The sequence below is a fragment of the Leopardus geoffroyi genome, chromosome B1 (genome assembly GCF_018350155.1).
Source record: "Leopardus geoffroyi isolate Oge1 chromosome B1, O.geoffroyi_Oge1_pat1.0, whole genome shotgun sequence".
Classification (NCBI taxonomy): Eukaryota; Metazoa; Chordata; class Mammalia; order Carnivora; family Felidae; genus Leopardus; species Leopardus geoffroyi.
Window position 1 is genome coordinate 71,531,204 of NC_059327.1, and position 23,989 is coordinate 71,555,192.

Here is a 23,989-nt window from a genome sequence, read left to right on the forward strand (position 1 = left end):
CAATGGCATGAAGATTTTCCCCTATCTTTTCTACTAAGAGTTTTATACTTTAGCTCTTATGCTTTGGTCTTTGATCCATTTTGAGTTCATTTTTGTGTGTGGTATAAGAGTCCAACTTCATTTTTTTGCATTTATTTTTTTTTTTAATTTTTTTTTCAACGTTTATTTATTTTTGGGACAGAGAGAGACAGAGCATGAACGGGGGAGGGGCAGAGAGAGAGGGAGACACAGAATCAGAAACAGGCTCCAGGCTCTGAGCCATCAGCCCAGAGCCTGATGCGGGGCTCGAACTCACGGACCGCGAGATCGTGACCTGGCTGAAGTCGGACGCTTAACCGACTGCGCCACCCAGGCGCCCCCATTTTTTTGCATTTAGATCTCCAGTTTTTCCAGTAGTGTGTGTTGAAAAGACTCATTTCCCCACTGAATGGTCTTGAATCATTTGAGCATATATGCAAAGATTTATTTCTGAGCTTTCTCTTCAGTTCTATTAGTCTATCTCTATGCCAGTAGTATACTGTTTTAATTACTATAATTTTGTTCTAAGTTTTGAAATCAGGAAATGCATGACTTCCAAGTTTGTTCTACTTTATCAAGATTATTTTGGTTATTCAAAGTCCTGGGAGATTCTGTATGAATTTTAAGGTGGATTTTTCTATTTGAGATCAATGTAGGTAGTATTATCAATTTAAAACTATGAAGACTTCTAGTTCATATATATGGACGGTCTTTCCACTTACATATGTTTGCTCTAGTTTCTCTCAGCAATGTTTTGGAGTTTTCAGTGAATAAGTCTTAAGCTTCTTTGATTAAGTTTTTCCTAAGTATTTTATTCTTTCTGATGGTATTGTAAATAGAATTGGTTTTCATAGCATTCTTTTTGAGTTATTTATTGTTAGTGTACAGAAATGCAACTGATTTTTGTGTGTTGACTTTGTATCCTGCAACTTTGCTGAGTTCATTTATTAGTTATAATATTTTCTGTGTGTGTGTGATGTTTAGGGTTTTCTAAGACCATGTCACCTGCGAAGAGAGATCATTTTATTTCTTCTTCTTCAATTTGGATGTTTTTTATCCCTTTACCTTGCCTATTTGCCCTGGGTAGGATGCCCAGTTCTATGTTGAATAGAAGTGGGGAGAGTGAGCATCTTTGTCTTGTCCCTGATCTTCAAGGAAAAGCTTTCCCCCCATCTCACCATTGAACATGATATAGGTTGTGGGTTTTTCATATGTGGACTTTATTATGCTGGTGTAGTTTTCTTATATTCCTAGTTCGTTGAGTGTTCTTATCATGCGTTTTGTCAAATGCTCTTTCTGCATCAATTGAGATGGTCATGTGGTTTTCCTCCGTGTTAGTAATGTGGCTTATTACACTGATTGATTTTCACCTGCTGAACCATCTCTAAATTCCAGAAAAATGTTCCTGAGTCATGGTAAATAATCTTTCTCATACACTGCTTAATTTGTTTTCTGGCATTTTGTTGAAGATTTTTACATCAATATTCATAAGGGATATTGGCCCACACTTTTCTTTTCTTACAGTGTCTTTTGCTGGCAATGATAATGCTGGCAACACAGAATTAGGTCAGGAAGTTCTCTCTCTTTTTCAGTTTTGTAGAAGAATTTGAAAAGAAATAGAATTAATTCTTCTTTAAATGTTTGATAGAATTCCCCACGAAGCCATCTGGTCCAGTAAGACTTTGCGGTCCAAACGAAAACCTGGCAAGCCACTGATACTGTAACCCAACTATGCCGCAAGGGGAAGTAGTGATTTCTTGGTCGGCTTGGATCAAACAAAACATAGATAATTTGCTTACTCTGATGTCATGCTATACGGCAAAGCCTCCCATTGTACATAATAAAGTTACGATCAGTTGGTGAATTGAAAAATATTGCCTAGTGAACCAATTCAGTGGCTTATTCTCACCATTAGCTTTGGAAGCCTAATTATGAGCACACTTAAACTCACTGCACTTATAATGTTTCCCAATCCTTAGGAGTTGACTGAAGTGAAACGGGAGATAAAGCCATCTTTTCTCTAATAAAAGAAAAGTGCATTTTTCCCCACGTGGATCTCTATTTCTAAGCAATGGAATAGAATGATGTGATGCAATTAACTTTCTTTTCTATACAGATCGTGGCCTCAAAGCATTAGTTTCCCTACTTTTCCAGCTTTTAGGTAGCACAGATGAAACGATATTAGTTTATGGTTCTTAATATCTGGTTCAGTACCTGAGAACCTATATTTCCTTAGTGGTTTGGTCATACTTACATTTTTATCGGCTATTCTGGGTCTCTATGTGGTCTCATAGAAAAGCAAAATGAAAAAAAAAAAATTGAAAAAAAAAAAAAAAGGGGCGCCTGGGTGGCGCAGTCGGTTAAGCGTCCGACTTCAGCCAGGTCACGATCTCGCGGTCCATGAGTTCGAGCCCCGCGTCAGGCTCTGGGCTGATGGCTCAGAGCCTGGAGCCTGTTTCCGATTCTGTGTCTCCCTCTCTCTCTGCCCCTCCCCCGTTCATGCTCTGTCTCTCTCTGTCCCAAAAATAAATAAACGTTGAAAAAAAAAATTAAAAAAAAAAAAAAAAAAGCAAAATGATGTCCTACAGTAAATCCATAAATCTTTTAAGTTCCAGGGACTTAAGGAAAATATAAATTCCAGTATAAATAAAATGAATTTTCTGAATACATAAAAAGTAAGCATTACAAACATGAATGAAAAGTAATTTGCTGAAGATGGGCTAATAAAGTTTTGTAAATGTCTATTTTCAATCATATCAATAACATTATTCTAGAAACACTCAAAGCTAATGTCTCTATTGCTTACTAAAGCAACAAAATTAAATATATTTCACTCAATTCTTACAAAATTTAAAGAGTACTGAAATTAAGTGTTAAAGACTCCTTAAAACTAAATAAATAACCAACACATTTGGTCAGCAGCATAGGCAATTAGTACTTAGGATTAGGGAACAGAAGTGACTTAACCAATTTGTTGTGTGTTTTATATTTGCATTTATAAACTGACAGTTGTCTACCTCTTTCCATGGTGTAGGTAGTCACACTTGTGACAGGTTGATGTGTCCCCATGAGTCTGCTCCACATTTTTCAGCCTGGTTCGTATTCCTGGCCATGGCTACATAAGTGCCACTTGAGTTTCTCAGTCATTGAAGCAAGAACGAAAGCATGGACCCATTTCTGCAAAAAGTCCCTAGAAACACACTCCCAGATGAGATCCTCGGACCTTGAGGCATTCTAGTGTTTCACACAAGTTGTGAAAACCTCTTTCAAATATTTTCACAACCAAGATGTATTTCATGATTATTCTGGAATTACAAATGTTGTCATAATCACTTGACAAACTGCAAAGTCCGGGTGAACAGTCCCCACAAAACTGTCCCTATTTCATACACCAACTGTGAGGCTGAGAGTCCCCAGGACCACTCTCATTTCAGAGCACCAGGCTATAAATTTGGGTGGGGGGTGGGGAGAGTCCTCACAACTACCTTCAGGACTGATAATCTGTCAGAACTCACAGAATTCAGGAAAGTTATATATACTTATTATGTACATGCTTACTCTTATATATACTTACTATTACGATTTTATTAGAGCCAAAGGACACAAACCAGAATCAGCCAAAATAAGAGACACAGAGTGGAATCTGGGAAGATTCCAAATGTGAAGCTTTCTTGTCCTCAGAGACATGCACAGAGTATTGTCAACCCCGGAAGCTCACCAGAGCTCACTGTTCAGTTTTTAGTAGGGTTTCATTATGTAATCATGGCTGATTAGATCATTGACCATGTGGGTGAATTCAATCTCCAGCTCCTGTCTCCCAGAAAGTTGAACTGATGTCACTTGACCCAAAGCCCCAACCCTCTGATCATATGGTTAGTCCATCTTGAATGGCATGCTCCCATCCTGAATCATCTTATTAGCATAAACCCCCAGGTGTGGTTTTAGAGGTCTCACGGTAAATCACAAAAACATGCCAACCACTCAGGAAGTTCCAAGACTTTAGAGGCTACTTCTCAGTAACTGGGGACTAAGGGCCCACTTATCTTTGCGCTGAAGGAAAACTTTTTAGTACACATTTCCCAATTTATAAAATGAGTTTCTTTTTTTAAATTTCTTTAATGTGTATTTATTTCTGAGGGGGGGGGGAGGGGCAGAGAGAGACACACACACAGAATCCGAAGCAGGCACCAGGCTCTGAGCTGTCGGCACAGAGTCCAATGCGGGGCTTGAATTCACAGACTGCAAGATCATGCCCCGAGCCAAAGTCAGGCGCTTAACCGACTGAGCCACACACACGGTCTTATAACATGAGTTTAATAATACTACCTATTTTGGCGGTTTTTTTAAAGATTAGATGAAAATCCCATGCCACTTACTTGTTTCTTGTTTTATTTTTTTAAATGTTTTATTTATTTTTGAGACAGAGACAGAGCATGAGCAGGGGAGGGGCAGAGAGACAGGGAGACATAGAATCTGAAGCAGGCTCCCGGGCTCCGAGATATCAGCACAGAGCCCCACGCGGGGCTCGAACCCACGGACCATGAGATCATAACCTGAGCCGAAGTCGGACGCCCAACTGACTGAGCCACCCAGACGCCCCCATGCCACTTACTTGTATAGTTCCTGATAAACTCTTGAAAATGTTTTGTGTTGTGTTTTTTTTTTTTTTACTATTGTAATTATGTTTTCTTTTCCTGCCAGTTTTAATTCATTTATTTCTTTGACAACTGCATGTAAGAGCTTTCACAGTTCAGTTCTCAGAATAAAGTGTGGGTAGTGCACAGATTTGCAAAGGGAGCTGTAGAAGCAATCTAGAAGTCGCTTTGAAGACTTGGCAAAGTCTAGCGTTAGCTGTTTTTCCCAAGGACAAATTAAGTGTGAAAATAAAATATGAAATAGTAATTTATGGTACTGAGTGAATTTGTTATTAGCACATCACCATCCCAAATAAAACTTAGAAAAACATGGGGTAATATTTCAAAAAATGATTGCTAGTTTCGCACAGAGAAAAACTGAAATTATTTTCTTTCATTTCTTCAAGCTATGAAAGAAAAAAGATTTTTTCATTTGTTAATTTCATGTCCTACACTGCACTAAAACACGAAAATTAAGACTAGTATGTCCAGCTATGTTTGATCCCAAAGGCCATTTAGACTATGTGTCTGAGAAAAACAGCTACTTATCTAACGTGTCAACTTATCAAATGTGCAATGCTTTTGGGCAAATAAATGAAGAGTAAAAGAAATATATGAAGGCTATTAATTTCACAGATGAAACTAGTCTAACAAGTTCTCATTAACCTCTATACTGAAATGCTCTGTGAAATCAATTTGTATCCTGCCAGAACTGCATGTTTAATATTCTTTTTATAATTTTAATTTGTTCTCTATCTTCTCTCCATGGACCTTGATATTAAAATTAGAAACTATACATCATCATTATAAGCTTAATCTTTAACTCTATCTGACTGTTGCTTACCTTTGCTAAAGTATAGAGTGACGTAGAGTAGATGAATAGAAAATGTACTTTTTAAATTTCCGTTGGTTTTGTATATAATTGGTATATCTGATAATGTTCCCAGTGATTTTAAATGATGACTGTTACATTAATTGTGTCACATAATAAAAAAAATAAGTTAAAATGCTTTTTATTTGTCTTATGAATGCACATTACTAATGAATGCAAGAAAACTATTAATTTTAGATGCAATCATGTCAACATCAATCCACATGGTAGCCAGAGTCTGACTCAGAAATAATGTGGACACGGGTCTTCATTATGTATTCAAAAATGTATGTTCTATTAACTGACAGTTTTCCATCTAGGTGTTAGTCCAATTTTTGTCCTTGGGTTGACAAAATGTATACAATGAAACTGAAAAGAAGCCTATTGTTCTTTTTAGTATTTCCAAGACTGGCCTTACAATTTCATTTTAGCAAGTTCTCTGGGTGTGGCGAGTGCAATGAGTTATGTGTGGGAGTGAAAATCCACCGTGATCCGTAGATTGGTCAATTTCTCTTGTATCTCTGCCAAGTGTGGTTTCATGTATTTTAAGACTCAGAGACCGTAGAAGTTTTAATTTCTATACTAAACTCTATTAGACTTCAAATAATACAAGGATCTTGAGCAATTTAACTCTGATTTAGTTATCATGTATTTTAACTTTGCTTTCATTTCTTTTTGACTCTACAAGTTACTGTTTTAAGTACTCAATATTTATTTAAATATGTCCTCCTATTTACTACTTTGCTTGCTCATTATTGCTTCTTGCACATTAGACCTCTCAACTAGGATTAATTTGGGGATAGAAAGAGGCTGGAATATACTTTTTCCTCAAAGACTATTTGCAGCAAATGTCCTAGCTTTTGTTGATGTGCAAACGTCATTGTTAGTTTGCTCTTATGTCTAAAGATTGTTGGTATACAATTCTGTGTTGTGGTCATCGTTATTTTGTGTCAGAGTTTTGAAGTATTATTCCACTGTCTTCTGGTTTCTGTTGAAAATTAGCTGACCGTCCAATTGATATTCCCTTGATTGTAATCAGTCAATTCCTTTTAAGAACTCTGTGTCTTTGGCGATCTGCAGTTTCACTAGAGTATATCTTTGTGCATGTAACTATTAGGATAGGCTGGGCCAGAGGTCCTCAACCTACTCAATCTAGTGACATTTGGGGCTGGATAATTCCTGGTTGTGGAGGGCATCTTTTATCTTGTAGGGTGCTTAGTAGAAATCCCTGGCCTCCACCCAATAGATGCCCGTAGCAACATCACCATCTCCCTCCCCAAATTGTGCATATCAAAAATGTAGCCAGATATTGGCAAATATCCCCAGAGGAACAAAATTGTTCCCCAAAGAGAAATGCTCAGCTAGTTGAAATTGCATAAAAAAAAAAGAAACAAAAAACTTGGAAATATATCAGCAGATTATAGCAACAAATGTTTATATCTCAGTAAGGGTCCAGGTCCATTGTGGGTTGACTATGGCTTTTCTCCATGTCTTCCTTTGTCTGGGATCCAAGCTGATAGACAAGCCTTTATTAGGGCATTTTCAATAATCATGGCAGAAGAGAAGGAATACGTGACAAAACATGCTATCTCTTAAGGCTTCAGCTTTATTACTTTTTTATATGAAATTTATTGTCAAATTGGTTTCCATACAACACCCAGTGCTCATCCCAACAGGTGCCCTCCTCAATGCCCATCACCCACTTCCCCTCCCCCCCACCCCCATCAAACCCTCAGATTGTTCTCAGTATTTAAGAGTCTCTTATGGTTTGCCTCCTTCCCTTTCTGTAACGTTTTTTTTTTTCCCCTTCTCCTCCCCCATGGTCTTCTGTTGAGTTTCTCAGGATCCACATAAGAGTGAAAACATATGCTATTTGTCTTTCTCTGCCTGACTTATTTCACTTAGCATAACACTCTCCAGTTCCATCCACGTTGCTACAAATGGCCAGATTTCATTCTTTCTCATTGCCAAGTAGTATTCCATTGTATATATAAACCACATCTTCTTTATCCATTTGTCAGTTCGTGGACATTTAGGCTCTTTCCATAATTTGGCTATTGTTGAAAGTGCTGCTATAAACATTGGGGTACAAGTGCCCCTATGCAACAGCACTCCTGTATCCCTTGGGTAAATTCCTAGCAGTACTATTGCTGGGTCATAGGGTAGATCTATTTTTTGATTTTTTGAGGAACCTCCACACTGTTTTCCAGAGCAGCTGCACCAATTTGCATTCCCACCAGCAGTGCACGAGGGTTCCCGTTTCTCCACATCCTCTCCAGCATCTAAAGTCTCCTTATTTGTTCATTTTAGCCCTTCTGACTGGCGTGAGGTGATATCTCAGTGTGGTTTTCATTTGTATTTCCCTGATGAGGAGCGACGTTGAGCATCATTTCGTGTGCCTGTTGGCCATCTGGATGTCTTCTTTAGGGAAGTGTCTATTCATGTCTTCTGTCCATTTCTTCACTGGATTGTTTGTTTTTCAGGTGTGGAGTTTGGTGAGTTCTTTATAGATTTTGGATACTAGCCCTTTATCCAATATGTCATTTGCAAATATCTTTTCCCATTCTGTTGGTTGCCTTTTAGTTTTGTTGATTGTTTCCTTTGCTGTGCAGAAGCTTTTTATCTTAATGAGGTCCCAACAGTTCATTTTTGCTTTTAATTCCCTTGTTTAAGGCTTCAACTTCAAAGAGACTTAATGTCACTTCTACTTTCATTTCATTAACTACAGCAGGTTATATTGCCAAACTCAATAGAAATTGGATAGAGAAATCGTTTTCCTCCCTAGCAAGGAGCAGAAAACATTTGGGAATAATAATACAGTCTCACACAATGTAGATAAACTTTTATTATTTGATTTCTTGGATCTGCAGATTATAATCTTCTTTCACCTCTGACATACTCTCAGTGTATCTTCAAATGTTTTCTCTTTCTACCATTCTTCTCTGATTCTGGAACTCTACTTAGTGGGATGTTAGACTTTCTGAAATCTCTTCGTAACAAACTCTTTTTTCTTTACTTTAAACTTTTTTTTTTTTAACGTTTATTTATTTTTGGGACAGAGAGAGACAGAGCATGAACGGGGGAGGGGCAGAGAGAGAGGGAGACACAGAATCGGAAACAGCCTCCAGGCTCTGAGCCATCAGCCCAGAGCCTGACGCGGGGCTCGAACTCACGGACCGCGAGATCGTGACCTGGCTGAAGTCAGACGCTTAATCGACTGCGCCACCCAGGCGCCCCTCTTTTTTCTTTATACATGTTTAATCTTTGTACTGCATTCCAAATAATACCATTAAATGCATCTTATAGTTCATTCGTCTCTTCTCCAGCTGAGATTAGGCTCCTACTCTCTTACTGACTACTCTTAAATTTTTAATGCGTGTATTTGACTTAATAAAGATGCACATTAATCAATATTTCTGTTTTCTTCCTAAATAACAAAGAATTTAGAATGCTTTAATCTATCCTCCGTTGTAAGTTTTGCTTGGTATATGAGTTCCCTTTTGTATTTAAAGCCTGAAATTTGTTTTTTTAGTCATTAAACTGTTACTATATTTTATATATTACCAACTTCTTTTTTTTAATTATAGCTGTCTTCTGGGTCTAGTTTCTTTCTTAACAAATTCCATTCTTTAATGGTTCTTTCAGCAATGTTCTATGAGTAGCAAGTCACCCTCGTATCAAAAATCTTTATTTTATCCTCACTATTGAAGGATACTTTAGGTTGATAGGTATTTTCTCTCAGAGTATCATGATCATAATTTTTTTCCTGCACTCAAGTTTGGCTAATGTGATGTTTGCTGTCAAATCATAACCCCTGTGATTTATTGTCTATAATTTGTGATTTATCACTGCTCATTTTAATATTTTTATCTTCATCTTTGTTGTTCTGCAGTTTTTCCATAATATATCTCAGTGTCTTCTTATTGATCAGGACTTAAGTTGTTTCTACAATCCGAAGGATTATTTACCAGACTGAAAAAAATCATCTATTTTGCTTCTTTCTTTTCATTTGTCTCTTCTTTAGAACCCCCTTTAGATAAATATTCCCTTTGTCTTAGTCTACCTTTGACAGCTCAACTTCTTTGTATTTTCAATCGGTTTTGGTTTTCTGGTTTTGTTTTTTCTGTACTCAACCAACTAGAAGGGAAGACAGATTCTTGAGCACACAGGGCATTTTAAAAGAAGCTATAAACAGGTGCCTGCTTAAATATGTAGAAACTAGGAGAAGTTTTCTGTATCATATAAACTATGAAAAAATCTTTTCAATGATGAAGGGCAAAAACAAAAATTTTTTTCAGATAAAAATGTAAAAGCAAACATTCCCAAATATTACCTGCAAATCACTTTGAGACTGCAGCAGATGAATGTTCTTCTGTTAAAACAAACAAACAAAAAAATGTATGGGGCGCCTGGGTGGCTCAGTTGGTTAAGCGTCTGACTTTGGCTCAGGTCATGACTTCATGGTTTGTGGGTTCGAGCCCCGCATCAGGCTCTGTGCTGTCGGTTCAGAGTCTGGAGCTGCTTCAGATTCTGTGTCTCCCTCTCTCTCTGCCCCTCGCCTGCTTGAGCTCTGTCACTCCTGACAAATAAATAAAAACATTTAAAAATTTTTAAAAAACAACCAAAAAAAAATGTATTCCATGTGTTTTTTCTTTAGTTAGTTAAGAAACATTCTTACATTGTAATGGTGAAGCAAAACACAGAGGTTTATAAAAGAAAGGACCTAAGACTATAACTAAGCTTGGTGATTTTCCACCTAGTTTTATGACTTCTTACAGTTCTCTCATTATGCGCCCGCAATGAAGAAGGAAGCTCTAACAAAAACAGTTTTGGAAAGTCCATTTGGTTCATCCCTGTGATAATTCCTGCAACAGTCACCATCCTTCCAAACTTGGAGGCACCAGCCAAAATTATCTGCATCCTCTTCTGGTCCTTTCCTTTATAGCTTCGCCGCTCCACTCCTTCTTCCTTTTGACCAAAACTTCTCCTTAGATCAGTCCCAGCTATCCTGCAGGAGGATTGCTTTCCCACCAACCAATAGAAAAATACGAACAGGTATAAACCTTTGACCTTTAGTTCCGAAAACTAGCAAAAACAAGAACATTGTTCTCTGAGCCAAAAGAACTGAAATCGTTAGTGGCTAATGCTATGTGCAAGAGATGGAGACATGATCGAAGGGGGGGGGGGCACACGTGGAAAATTCAATTCAGCTCAGTGACGACAAAGGTCAAGGTATTGTATGTGGATAAAAAACGCCGAGAACTGTAAAAGGTGTTCACTTCATGTGAAACGGTCTCCAAGCAAAACTGTCTGAATGCTCACTATAATAAATATGTTACCGAGCTTTTCACATATCTACAACTCATTCATCTTTTCCCTCACGTTACCGAAAACTACAGCAAACATTTGTGGCAAGCTGTGGAGGTCAAGATTGCAAATTGTTCCTATGCTAAACACACCTAACTGGGTTTAGAGCAGAAATACCCCTAAGGAAAAAAAGAGAGAAGGCTATGCTTCTATATAATGGACCATGTAATTAATGTTTCTAGACTCCAGAGAGAAGTAGCCTGAAATAAATTTTTCACCTTCCTATAATATCAAAAACGACCTTTCCAGCTATAAATGATCATTTTTCTCTTCTTTGGTTTGACAGGGGAAAAGCTGACCTTGAAAGCACATAAAGGATGCATTTATTCAGATTTAGATATCAGGATACTCTACTAACATTTAGTTGTTGTATTTTTTTTTTCCTAGACTCGGGAAATAGACATGCCCTTGCCTCACAACAAAGAAAGGATCTAAGTAAGCATCATTTAAAATGATGTTGCATGAAAATACTGTCATTCATTACTTAGCCAGGTGAAAGCTGCAAATTCTGCTCCTCACTAAAGTTGCCATAGAAATTATATCTTCATTCTACCTCTGTGTGTCGAGGAGTGCCCTGAGAGCTGGTTTCGGTGGGAGATAAGAATAACCCCAACTCATATGCTCTGAGTACAGATGACACAAAAACAGTCCTCAAGCCTGAGACTTCATCATCTCCATACCTCCCTGATTCAAGGAGAAGCCTGTGGCCCTTCCTCTGTCTCCTCTGCCCACTCGGACAGTCTTGTTGAGAAAGATGGTGGAGTAGCCTTTCCTCCTATGGTCTCCCTAATAAATTGGAAAAGGTGTGGGAATGGGAAGAAACAGAAATCACATTCCACAGTCTTAGTCATCATAAACAGGATTGTGTAGGCAGAAGAAAAATAGGATTTCAGCAAATGGTCCTTTACTGGGCAAAAACTATCCCAAGATAACCCCTTTCTAAACTGCTCAATTACATAAATCCAGGAAGATTTCGATTAAGAGAAACGAAAACATTAACACTGATTACAGCATCCCTAGAATATGTAACAAATTGTATACTGAAGTCCCCCTGAAGAATGCTATCTCTCTCATTGATACAGACAAGCCTGTAAAATAGCTTTGGCATTTTAATGCTTGTGCATTCTAAAGTTCCAGATGACAGCTGCATAGCCAACATTTGAAAGTGATCAGAAAGCTCATGCTACACAATGGTCACAGCTGGACCCATCGATCAAACTGTTTTGCTCAAATGAGACTCAGTGGTTGTTAGATAATTAAACAGTGCATGTTCTGGACTTCAGAATTTTAGCCATGGGAGCTAGATCTGGAAGAAAGTAAAACTGGAAAGATTTCTCTGTTGCTTTAGCCTAAGCTGAAGATTTTTAAACTCCCGCATGATTCCAGGACATCTGCCAGTGTCTGCATCCAGAACTGTGCCCTAGAGTTGTTATCAGCTATACTGGTCATGAAAGTGGAGAGAGAGCATTTCAATGATTTGGATTGAATTAAAATATTAATAGTCACTTTTGTCAAAACAGAAGGTCGGTATGAGTAAGAATTTCTTCTTTCTTCCTGAGCAAGGCGCAAGCTAAAGTAGAGTAGAAAAAGAAGCCCATGGTTCCAGGGATCTCAAGTCCCCTGCTTCTACACTGAGGGACAATTTGTCCGATAAGATGATTTTCACTGAGAGATAAAGAAGCCCCGATTATAATGGTTCAAATGATGACAGTATGTTGTAAAATTTGATATAAAAGCACTTCAATGCTAAGGTAGATCCAAGCTCAGTACAATCAGGGCTTCAGTTCTGTTCCCATGAAGCCACCTTGGCTCTGCATTCCTGCTCTCTTATTTTGTTTCTGGCTAACCCTTGTTAACACTACCTGCGTGCCAGACTTGGTTTAAGTGCCTTAGACATGTTTTTATTCATGTGCTCCTCACAACAGTCCTATGAGGTAGATCTTTTATCATGCAATTTTTTTGTCAAATGAGAGGATTTTAGATTCATATTAACTCATACATCCTCAAAACATCCCATGAAATAAGCATTGCCATTACCCATTTTACAGAGAAGGGAAATGAAGCCAACCAACTAGCACAAGTCTACACGGCTAGCCAGTGGCAAATTTGGAAATTGAAGGCAGCATTCAGACTCCAAAGTCCCTATTCTTAACCATTTGGCTGTCTATCTTTGTTATCTCAAGATGGAACAAAGCTGCAGGAATTCTCTTCACGCATGATTATGTCTAAGGGCAGAGAAAGAGTTTGTTTTACTTTTAAGACCCCCCCCCACTTTGCCAGAGCCCCCCACCTCCCGGCAGTCTTTCACTCAGATATCTCTCCAGAATTGTCACTCTATCATCATCAATCATCATCCAATTGCTATCTATCATCAGCAACTGGAACCAGATCCCCATGATGGGCTCACACTGTCATGGGCTCAATCCCCATGAATGGCCCCATGGGGGTGGCATGCAACCAAGCTCACCTGAAAGAAGCCTCCTGGAGAAGGAAAACCAGAACATGAGTGCTCAGCCTCAAGGACACAGGGGACAATGGATGTGGGCTCAACAACCTTCCTGCTGCAGTGCCCGCCTTAAGGTTAGGTAACAGGAATGTTGAAATATGGGTCAAGTATATCAAAACCCACTGTCCTTAGTCTTAGCCTTGTCTTTGGAATTTCAACTCATAAAGTCATTATGCCAGAGATATACCAGAAAAGAAAAATGCCTGGAGAAAATTCACCCCCCTTGAATACCTCTTACACCAGAAATTTATCCTTTCCTCTGACAAATGGCTGTTGAAAACTTTCTTTGTGCTGTTTTTCTGGCGCTAGAAACACAGTGGTAATCAAACAGATATATTCAGCTTTGTGAAGTTTGCATTGTAGTAGAAGAAAGACATGTAGTATGTCAATAAACATTGTAGTTGCAAGGTAAGAAACTAGAGAGTAATCAGAGTGAGGTGGGAGATATTTTAGATAGGACAGTCAAGCAAAGCTTCTCAGAGAAAGGTGACATTTGGGTAGTCTTAAATAACGATAAGGAAATAAATGAAAAGTCTTGACAGTATTTAGCATCCGGGTTCTTTTTTTTTTTTAACGTCTACTTATTTTTTTTTTTTAACGTCTACTTATTTTTGAGGGAGAGAGAGACAGAGCTTGAACAGAGGAGGGACAGAGAGAGAGAGTGCGAGAGAGAGAGAGACAGAGACAGAGACAGAGAATCTGAAGCAGGCTCCAGGCTCTAAGATGTCAGCACAGAGCCCTATGCAGGGCTCAAACTCATGAGCCATGAGATCATGACCTGAGCCAAAGACAGATGCTTTACCAATGAGCCACCCAGGCACCCAAGGTTCTTTAAAAAAAAAAAAAAAAAAAAAAAAAAAAAATCCAATATTTATTTATTTATTTTGAGAGAGAGAGAGACAGCAGAGGAGGGGCAGAGAGAGAGAGAGGGAGGGAGAGAGAATCCCAGGCAGGCTCCACGCCGTCAGCAGAGCCCAACACAGGGTTCAATCTCACCGACCATGAGATCATGACCTGAGCCAATATCAAGAGTCAGACGCTTAACCAGCTGAGCCACCCAAGCTCCCCTAGCATCAGGGTTCCGAGGTCTGCCTATTTCACTTCAAATCTTAGCACTGCCACGCCCATGCACATTCCCCACAGTTTTGTGCTTCCAGTTCCTCAACTGTGAAACTGGAATAAGTCATAGGTTTGTTGGGAGGCTTAGATTGGTTAATACATTTCACAGCGCCCATGCTAGAGAGTGCCTGGGGCATTGTGAGCAAATGTTAGCTGTTGTTATCATCTCAGAAATATTAGCCCAGGTATAAGTAACAGCAGGTTACCCTCAGTAGGAGTGATGCTAATGGGGAGTAGAAAATAAGGTGGAGAGAGTGGGGATGGGGAGCTAAGTGAACATGGGAGATCATGGTAGGAAATGAGGTCTTACAGGGAGCCAGGGACCAGACTGCTCCCATCAGTAACTCCTAACTCTGGATCCACATGGAGATTACCTTTGGATGAAGTAAATCAGAATCTCCAAGAATGAAGCTCAGGTATTAGATGCTGAAGGTCACCCAGAGAGGGAAATGAACTGATGTGAGTTTTGTATGTTAAAGAAAGAAACTTGAATTTTATTCTAAGAGAAAAGCTAAGTTATTGGAATGTTTGTCGTGCCCTGCCCACTTCCTCCCTCAGTCTTATTTCTGCATATTGGATTCTCAACGGTCTTTTAAGGACATCACATTCTCTTAGATTAGAAGACTTCTATGACAAGCTCTCCTTCCTCTTGGGCCCTCCAGCGCTTTTTTCTTTACCTCCTGATAACATAGAATTTCACAGATTATGTTGTGTTCTGTATGTCTTTTATTCCCTACTAGAAGGCAAGTTCTTCAGCAGCACAAACCATGTCTCCTAAAACAATTTCTTATACCTTCAGATACAAAGAAGTTTTTTTAAAGAATGAACTTAAGGGCTTTGCTTAGAAACAACTGCTTAGACTAAAAGCTGAGGTTATAACAAAGCCCCCATTGCTTTAGCAAATCAGCTCATTTAACAAGCATCCAAATGTTAGGCACTAAAAAACAGAGATCAAATATGGTTTCATCAGGTTATAGCTATATGTTGAAATTGGGAACACATAGAATGTCATGATGCAATTAGGGACAGAAGGGCAAAGTCAGAATGTAAACTACAAGTTCTAAGTGTAATTTCTTCCAGCAAGTTAAGTGAAGTAACACACACATAAAGCACATAAAGTTTTAGGTTTCATATTATCATGGTACCCAAGAGCGATGAATTCAATTTTGGAGCAATTTCAAAGTATCAAGAAAAATCGTAGAAAAGATCCCTCAATTTAGACTGATTTAAAACAGGACTGTCTGAAGGCCTAAGTGTGCATTATACTCCACAGATAAAATCCTACCTACTTTTATGCACACAATTTATATGTATTTATTAAATATCACTTGATTTTCAAATGATGGACACCTGGTTTATCATGAGATTACAAATAGATGACTACTGAAGAGAAAAGTAGACAAAGATACTTTCCGGTGCTCCTAAAGTATTTTGCAATGCAATAAAGAAGAAGAAATTAGGTTGTCTGTCTAACAAATAGAAGCGAACTCCATATGGAGCAAAGGCAGGCACTTTACATGGGAACTTACCTTGAACAGCAGTCTACAAACAAAATAAAAGTTAAAAATGGCCTTGTCAGTTCAGGGCTGGAAGAGCATTTAAATGTCTGGCCAACTCTAGTTCACATTGTGATATATAGTTCTCTTGGGTACCGACTGTCAAACTGAGTTAGTGTCAATGAAAGAAAATGGGAGATGGACTCTCAGATGTTCTCATTCAGCTAAAAAGAAAAATACAGTTCAAAGAGCTTTTACCCACTGAGCTTTTCAAATAACCACTCAGTAGGATGGACATCGTGCTTAGAAAAGAGGACTCATAGGAATACGAAGAGAACTTGATATCTATCATCATTTTTATAAAGTGAATCCAGGTGATTGCTTCTCAAAAGAGCAAATAGATAACCTCAAAAGAGTAAATAGGTGCTAAAGATAATGTAATCACCCAATTCACATGGCCACTCAACTGGTGAGGTGAATATAGAATACTCTTAGGCAGCATTCATCTAACTCACTCTGCATCAACCAATTGATGCTTTCCATTCCCTCTTAATCCATACTGGCCAATGTTGGCTACAGCCTGTGGCCTTCTCAACTTCACCTTCTACAGACATTAGGTCAGGAGTTGATAGCAGGCCCTTGGAGTTGATAGCAGGGTCATTCAAGATAATCTAGGTGGGATGTTTGTAATTTTTTTCCTCCGGGTACACAGCAAGACCTAGACTCATTGTGTGTGGTGAAATGCACATGTAAAACTTAGACTAAAATGTTCTTAAGTTTAACATTTACACAAACTATGCTTTGCATATATTGTTCATTGATAACATGAAGTCACCTGGCATTTACTCAGTGTAAACATTGATACAGCATCTGGTAGTTAAATGTTTTCAGCTATCCCGTTTTGGATGGTCCTCTGACCAACAGCATAATTTCAGAACATCTCCACCTTTGTCAATAAAGCAGGGTTGGTTTGTGAGATCTCCTCTTTTCCTGTATAAAAATAAAGTAGAGGGGCGCCTGGGTGGCGCAGTCGGTTAAGCGTCCCACTTCAGCCAGGTCACGATCTCGCGGTGCGGGAGTTCGAGCCCCGAGTCAGGCTCTGGGCTGATGGCTCAGAGCCTGGAGCCTGTTTCCGATTCTGTATCTCCCTCTCTCTCTGCCCCTCCCCCGTTCATGCTCTGTCTCTCTCTGTCCCAAAAATAAATAAACGTTGAAAAAATAAATAAATAAAAAAAATAAAGTAGAAAACAAAAAAGTGCAGATGCTTGTCATAAGTATAGTCTCAAAAACTTAACAAGGATGGATGGGATTATGTTGGCCATCTGCCTCAATGAGCCCGCTCATCCAGTCCTTACATTAGCCAACCATGAGTACAATTGTGAAAGCAGAACTCAAAATATAGGACATACACAACACTGGAAATACATCTTCAAAGTTCTACCTTAAAACTTATAGATGTAATCAGAGATTTTATTTACTTTTTTTCTTTTTCTTGTCTCTTGTGGAGACATTTGCATTAATTAAACCTCTCAATTTATGATATATTATTAGTAGTCTGTACAGTATTTTCTTTTATTTTATTAATTTTTCCTCCGTCAACTCAGAGATAGCCCTCTGTGTGTTGATGAGAGACTAACGCTTTGCCCATTGCCATGAGACTGACTGTTTATTAGCTGTAATGAATACCAGGTTATTTAAATCACTACAGAGATACTATTGGAAAAAATAAGCTCCAAATGGATATCGATATGAAGACTAAGAGCATATGAGGTCTTAAGGTATGAAATTAGTGAATGCCTACAATGTAATACCTACAATGTCTCTGAATGGTTCCAAGGAGGCAGATACTAAAATATTAAATATTAATATAAACAGCAATGAATAAATATAAGTACTACAAAAAAATAAATAATAAACAATAAAAATTAAAAAGAGGCACTTGGTGTCATTCAGTCCTAGCTTTAATGATAAAACTAACAATTTTAAGTAGACTTGGGCCAAACATGAATGTGCTAGTCAGATTTAATCAAATACGGAGCACAGGGACAAATTAGGCAATTATCTAATGAAGGGAAGCCAAAGGAACAGATGAGTATCAGAAAAATTCATCTGTGATTTTAGGATCTTGGAATTCTTAAGATGGGAAAATCTGAGTGAATCACTCAGTCAATGCTTGCCTCCGGAGTTGTTCTAGTAAAATCTCCAGCATCGAAAAATGTTTAAAGGGCCCTCTTCTCTGCCCAACCCTTCATCTTGCCTGTTCCTTCCCCACCATTCACTGTTCAAAATGGAAATTGCAACATGACCTCAGAAATCTGAAGCGGAGCAAACAACAACCAAAAACCCTCATCATTCAAAGTGAAAATGTGTCAAGAGAGAAGGGTTGAGTCAAATCCAGATGGCGATGTGCCATGAAACGCTAACAGAGCTCTTCATTTTCAGCAGAGAGCAAGAACAGGCAGTGTTTATAATGACGTGTTAACATCTGTCTGTGAATATCATCTCCATGGCACCGAAGTACACCGCCCAAACAAAGGAAACTCACAATAAAAGCAAGACTCTACACATTTTTAATAGAGAATTCGTATTCGAGTTGACAAAGAATCATCATACACATTTGACAAAGCCAGTTAAAGTCTACCATACCTCAAAGAATGACTTTTATACTAGATTAGACATGAAAAAGAAAGGAGACGCTAAGGAAATTTTAATATGGAGTATGCCTAACAGTCCACCTCAGTTGGTGGCAGTGGAGAACAGCAGAATAAATACCGGCATTAACATCATATTTACCTAAATTTAATCCTAGATCCGCCATTCATTAGCTGTATGTCCCTGGGTGAGTTACTTAACGTCTCTCAGCTTTGGTTTCACTATGTAAAGGAGGAAATGGTCCAGTAATTCCTTGTAAGAATAAGCAACGTTAATAGATACGGACTCTCTACAAACTACCTACCTGTTAATGTGTGCTCAATAAATGTTCGTTCTCTTTCTGCTTCTCTTATAAAATAGTCTCCATTAATTTGGTCCAAATTCATAATTGCTCGTTCATTGTAAAAGCAGTTTATTTAGCCTATAAACATAAAATAGCTTTATTTTTTTCTAGTCACTAGTTTTGATCATGTCCTTTTGAATCTCCTCTCCCAACCTTGGATGGCATCTCAGGCAGATCTTGTAACTTTTTGAGTATTTTTCTTCATCAGAATTTAAGCCATTCAAGTTGAAATTCCAGTCTTACATCTAATTCAATGCTTTCCCAATTGCCATCTCCATCTATGCTGGAGAAATGGTCTAAGGAAAGAGAAATGATCAAAGATTTTACTATCCCATGCCCTTGTAATCTTGAAGTCCTGTATCATCGTGACCAGTAGAATGGATTGGGGGAACAGGGCAGATGTCACGTTAACAGGGATCGGCTGCAGTCCTTCCATGGCAGATTGTTGTTGCTTCTCTAACTGATGCTGATTCGTTATTCTGTGAGGCAGACATCCCAGTGTTGGCTCACTGCTTGAGCACATGTGTGAGGTCTTTGGAAGGTTCTCCAGAGCCCCCTTGTCCACAGTTTCCTGAAATGAGAAACTGGTCTGAGTTCAGTCTCTGGTCTCCAGTTCCTCCTCCAGCTCCAGCCCCTAATAGTCCACCCTGAACCCACTCCTACTATGGAATAAACATATTAGAAAGAGCTCAGCTCAACCCCTTCTGGAAATTTCCACTGGACCCATGAAAAACACACGTATCAAAATGGTGGGCTCAGCCTACTCCATTTCTTTTCCCTCTCTCTGGCCTACCCTTTCTCTCCCAAATCACCTTTTCCCTTGCCCAGGTGGGCATCAGGTAGAGAGACAGATGTGCTGCCTAAGCAGGCATCCAAATGCAGATCAGAATGCCAACTTTCCCTTGGTTTCCATTTTTGCAGGGAAGCCCTCTATCTTTTATACCTTCCTCATTAACTCTCTCTGCTATCAGCAAACATGAGAATTGGGACTGGTGTGCTTCTTCCTTAGCTGGGAACAGAGGGGCTCAGTGCTCATCACTAACACTACACTTCCTAGAATGCTAATGTCTTTTTCCTCCCTTCCTCAGGCATTACCTCACAGTCTTGGAAGGCCAGGGGTTCTCACGTTCATGGGACCGATTCTGCAGATTTCTGGTTGCAATGTTAGTAGTTCTCTTTAAAATGTAGGGAATATGCTCTTGTTGGTTTTCAGCCACAGATACAGGCCACCAATTTGAGGGTAAAAAGTTAATAATGTTGGATTGCATTGTCAGCTCAAATAAAAAGAATGACAAAGAAAAGTCTGAGAAATAATGGAGTTGAATACATGGCCAGAAACACAAATATTTGGTATATATACATTTTTTTTTCTGTCTATAGTGTTGTCACAAACTCACTCCAACTTAACTTTATAACTGGTCCAGTCTTCTTCACACACTCCCACACAAGATAGTAGGTAAAATTCAGCCTATCGGTTCTGTTCTCCAGCTCTCCTTCACGTTCCTCTCTAAGATCGTGTTTGATGTGTGAGTGCAAGGACACTTGGGGGCCTGGGGGAAGCATGGGGAATGGATTCTTAGACATATACAGTATCCCCAAGGTCCATGCCAATCTTTGCTCTACAGTGGCCAGCCCCATCTTTCTTGGGGTGCACCTAACACCTGGTTTTATCTCTGGGTGTTCTAATTACCATCTGTGGCTGAATCAGCAGCTAACTGGAGAGCTGTCAGTGCCTAGCTCAGCTGTGGTCAGTTACCTCTCTCTGTGGGCTCAGCTTTTACTTTGTGCAGAACTAGATACCCCACGTCCTCAACCAGCTCCCCCAGCCCTTACAGCTTTTAAGCAGGCTCATGTCACCACTACCTTGTGGCGGTGCCGTGACAGACCCATTGACCTTTGACTCAGTATCTATCACATGTGGGAACCAGGTAGGATTCAAAATGCCTGTGAGAACTTTCATATCTGGCCATTTTTTTCCATCTTTTTAATGAGGATACTGGCTCCTCTGTCCTCTGTGGGGTGATTTTTTTTTTTTTAAACTATTGTGTGTTTTTCTCATTGAATCTGTGTAATTGTTAAGTTTCTCTTGGAAATTTTCAATATCCATTGGAGTAAGAGACTGAACTACCAAATACTTAGTTCACTGAGATTTTACAGGGTGGTCATCACTTCCAATGTAGTTTACAGAAGAAAAAAGCCATCATTATTTACTTGGTAATCTCTAGTACGCATTTTGTTACATTATTCATTGCTTCACCTTAATATAAAAAAACATCTTACTGCAGTAGTGTAATATGATTGTATTTCCCTCATTAAAGATAGAGAAATCATGAAAAAAATTTATAATAACTACAAAATTATAAATGGTAATTGTGTGACCATTGTCTTGTGAGGGATCTATAGGTAATAGGTAAATATTATAGGAATCTGATACAGAAAATAAAAATGGCATTTAAGCATAATCCCAATTACTATCAAAAAATAAACATTTCTCCATAATTTACAGAAGCTTTCTTCTTTTGGGGAAAGATACATTAACATCCTTTAAATTTTTCAAATGCGTGGTCTGTAATCTGATAGTCAAAAAAACTATAGTTAACATCTAGAAAATGACATACTTGAACTGAAGGTTATTTTTTTCTTCAAGAGATTCCAAAATATATCATAAAAACTATTTTAAAAAAAAAATTAGTGCCAACTTCCTCCCACCTCTTTAACTGATAACTGCCTTATAAACCCCATAGTTTACAACTCTGAAAAGCCTCAAACCAGTATTTCAAAGTTACAGCTGGAGTAACTTTAATGGAGTAATATTAAAAAATATTGATGTCCCAAACTATCTTTGAAAATATGCTTAATTTAAATGGCTTCTTTTTAAAGTTAATAAAAGTTTCCAGGTTTGGTTAGTTTTGCTGCTTTAAAAATAAATAAATAAAACCATGAATTACTGATGTGTGAATGATAGTATGTTAAACCAATCACTGAAAATGTTTCAGAAACTGGATTTTTTGAATTTTCAAAACATTAAAATGAAATAATCTTTAATTTGGATCATGATTTTTTTAAAATTCCTGTACTAGCGAGAGCTTTCCTTCAATGTGTGATGCATAACTACTTGTTTTAACTAGCAATGTTCACTTCTTCCAAAAGGATGATTATCAGCTGGACCAAAGGTGAGATTCATTCTGACAAAGGGATTTTGGCCAGGTTGGTTGTCACCAAGTGAAGTGGAGAACAGAGGCAGATTAGCAACAACTCCTGAGTCCTCACTTTCCACAGAACTTTCTAGTATGTCCTATGGGTCACCTTAAAAAAAGCAACAGTCTCTAGCTTCACAGTGTTTAAATTTAGACTGGAAAATATAAAAAAGGAAGGAAGGATCTATACACATAAATAAATATGCTAATTTATAGACAAACAAATACAGCAGACATAGCTTGTGTTTGTAGCACAGACACACACGTTCAGAGATGAGAATATTGCTGTGATTCTTTACTTATTTGCAATGGACACAGTTTAAGAAAGAAAAGTAGGGTGCAAGATGATGTAAGACCATTCTGTTACAATACAGAAGAAATAACCATACGCTTTCCACATTGGAGGAATCATCACTTCCATACATTACCGGGTACATGGGATACACGGTTCAGTCAAACTGGTAATACTGTGTTCCACCGAACAGCTCACTGGGAAACTCCAGTTCAAACACTCATAATGCATAGATACCAAGGTCCTGATGCAAGTTTGTCGTTTTCCTTCCCTAAAATAGAATCTTAACCCAGGATTCTTTTCTGGCATGAAGAAAGAGGTACAACGACTCAGAGGCCAGAGTTGTCCTATTGAAACTGAGCGGCTTTTAGATATCACAATAGATAAACTATTGGAGTCATCCTAAAAGAGATCTAGCAGTCTATTTAAAATAGTGATTCTATTGTTTTTGTCAATTATACTGGATATGACTTTTCAATGTCTATAAGCATTTTTCTTTTTTTTTTTTTAATTTTTTTTTTCAACGCTTATTTATTTTTGGGACAGAGAGAGACAGAGCATGAACGGGGGAGGGGCAGAGAGAGAGGGAGACACAGAATCGGAAACAGGCTCCAGGCTCTGAGCCATCAGCCCAGAGCCTGACGCGGGGCTTGAACTCCCGGACCGCGAGATCGTGACCTGGCTGAAGTCGGACGCTTAACCGACTTCGCCACCCAGGCGCCCCTCTATAAGCATTTTCAATTAATTATTTTGTCTTCTCTTCCACAAATTCGTTATTTTGGTTAGCTATATTTTATCAGTGGATGAATTAGGCTTTTGCTGTAAGCATGCTGTATAACAAACATCTACCAAATTTCCGTGGTTTAAACAATCATTTTTTCCACATCCACCTGTCGGTGGGTGATCCGCAATTTGGCTGATCTCAGCGAGTCTCGCTTCGTCTTCCCTGAGCTCTGCTGGATCACAGGCTTCAGATCGATTTGAGTCTTCCTTTCAAAATCCAGACTGAAGAAGAAATAGTTCTCTGAGATATGTTCCTGTTACGGCAAAGGACAGCTGTTCCAAGAGTATTGGCGGATTCTTGCCAATGATTATCTCTGACCAGTATTTCATTAGCGAAGCTGAAGCAGGTGTCCCTTGGCCAAGCCTGAAGTCAGTGGGGTAAGGAAATATACTCCACCCACAGGTGAGTGATGGCACAGCAGGGGAGAGAGGAAGTATGGACCCACACAATCCACCCCTGTAATGTAAGGAAAGAGGTAAGGAAACCTGGCGTCTAGTGTTAACTTGCAAACACCACTCTAAGAAGATCACAATTGCCAAGGAAGTCAGGGTGCCGTGATTTAAACTGCTTAGTAAGGATGACTCAAGTGCATCCCCAGCCTCGAAGCAGCGCAAATACTTATTCAGTCATCTCTTTCAGGCACTGATGTGGAAGTTTCCCTGGCTGAGTTTTATAGCACCCTCTCTTCCCCTTTGTTTGAGTTACTATTT

General features: G+C 38.8%; 1 long non-coding RNA gene across 1 annotated transcript; it reads right to left on the reverse strand.

Moving 5' to 3' along the window:
• Positions 1–18,563: 18,563 nt before the first annotated feature.
• On the reverse strand, positions 18,564–22,980 carry LOC123591014. Its single transcript, XR_006709073.1, has 2 exons — positions 22,632–22,980; positions 18,564–19,577 (listed from the first exon to the last, which is right to left on the reverse strand). It is a non-coding gene; the product is annotated as an uncharacterized LOC123591014 (long non-coding RNA).
• Positions 22,981–23,989: the final 1,009 nt, after the last annotated feature.